Source organism: Microtus ochrogaster, unplaced genomic scaffold (assembly GCF_000317375.1).
Source record: "Microtus ochrogaster isolate Prairie Vole_2 unplaced genomic scaffold, MicOch1.0 UNK4, whole genome shotgun sequence".
Classification (NCBI taxonomy): domain Eukaryota; kingdom Metazoa; phylum Chordata; class Mammalia; order Rodentia; family Cricetidae; genus Microtus; species Microtus ochrogaster.
This window is the reverse complement of record NW_004949102.1, coordinates 12817261-12819122: the sequence shown is the minus strand read 5'-3', so window position 1 is coordinate 12819122 and position 1862 is coordinate 12817261.

Genomic DNA, 1862 nt, shown 5'->3' with positions numbered 1-1862 from the left:
AGAGAGAGAGCACTCATCAGAACAGAAAGTGGAGCAAGCACATGGAACAGTATTTGGACAGAAGAACAATGAATTGCCCTGAGCAATGGACTGGAGAACTGACCCCACGATTTTCAGCTGTGTTCACTTCCTTGAGCCTGGCTGATATTTGATTATTTGACATTTTTGTTGTTTGTTCCTATTATGTGAAGTAGAAAATAACATAAGCTTTCTCATAGTTAAACATGGCTAGAAGCCACATGAAGGGTATTTGTAGGAGATTAAGCAGAATGGATCACACATTAGGAAACACAGATTCTGTAATTGTCAGCCAAATAGTGCAGCTAAAAAAATATCACGGCAGTCTTTCTCGTGTGCTAAAAAATAATCAGTGGAACCTGTTATAATATTCAGAGATGTGGCTGTGCTCATAAGAAGAACTTGTTTTTATATAATAAGCATCTGTTTCTAGAGTTGAAATGAATTATTTCAATACGGATATATTCTAGGTCAAGAAGAGGGGCTGGTCTTAGAGGCCATGCATGCCTGAGATCACCTGTGGCAGTCCTCTTATGTCAAAGTCATAAACATTATTAGTTCAAATTGACCTAAAGTGACCTCTGACATCTGGCCTGATTCCTGTCCATGAGTCTATATGATTATCTGGTGCTGGAGTAAAGGGGCTGTATGCCAACCTTCCTGTGTCTCATATACCTGACAGGATGTTGGGAAATCAATTAGACTCTGTTGACACATGCTGCGTTAAACAAATACCACAGCTACCTCCTAAAATACATTTTCTTCTGACAGGAAATCCCATAATATTGCTTTGCTCCCTGGGCCCTACCCCCATGAGTACAGTTACGCTGATAGGAAGACATTGCTCAAAGGCCAAATCACTTCTTAAATTGAAGGATTTGGAGAAAATGTTCTCTCTCTCTCCTCTCCTCTTCTCTCTCTCTCTCTCTCTCTCTCTCTCTCTCTCTCTCTCTCTCTCTCTCTTTCTGTGTGTGTGTATGTGTGTGTGTGTGTGGTTGTGTGACAGTGTGGCTGTGTGTGGCTATGTGTTGTTTGTAGCTGTGTTTGTGCATGTTTGTGTGTGTGAGAGACAGAGAGAGAGACTCTGTGTATATATGTGTGGTTGTGTGTAAGCTCTCCATTGTTTAAACTGCAATGTCCATGCCTTCCTGTCATGAGCACACCATGTCAGAAACATAGATCAATATATCTCTGTCTCTCCACAGGGTCAAAATGTATGAAGTATCAGTACATTTACAAGGTGAGTAGTTTTGATGACAGCAATTTACCAAGTAGTCTTGCTGTCCATGGTAGCCCCGGCTCTGCCTTGCAGATCATAACAAACAATTGCGTGTTTGTGTGTGTCTGTGTGTTTATTTTTATTAAGACAGCTCTGGAGCATCTCCTGAAACTCACTCTGCAAACACATACTAGTGATTTGTACCTGTATGTTACAGAGTGGCTTGGAGGCAGTTAAAAGGGCCGCAGTAGAGTTCACGTACTTTCAGCTTTACTCTGGTTAAGGAACTAGGCTTGGAATCCAAGTAGAAGTTGAGTTGAATCCTGTGTTCATGACACATCTTTTGTTTCAGGGTATATTACTTAAATGTTCTGTGTCTGTCAGTTTATTTCACTTAAGGGGGCATAAGGAATATTTATGTAAATAGGTCAATGTTAATTATAAGATATGTATGAACTCTGTAACTTAAGGAAAGTAAAAAGCAAGGAACTTACAGCATAATATATTTGATAAGATTTTCCTTCTCCTGAGTTCCTTGCTCGTGCTCCCTCTCCTTCTGCTCCTGATTTGGACCTTGAGATTTCTGTCCGGTGCTCCAATGTGGGTCTCTGTCTCCTTTCATCGC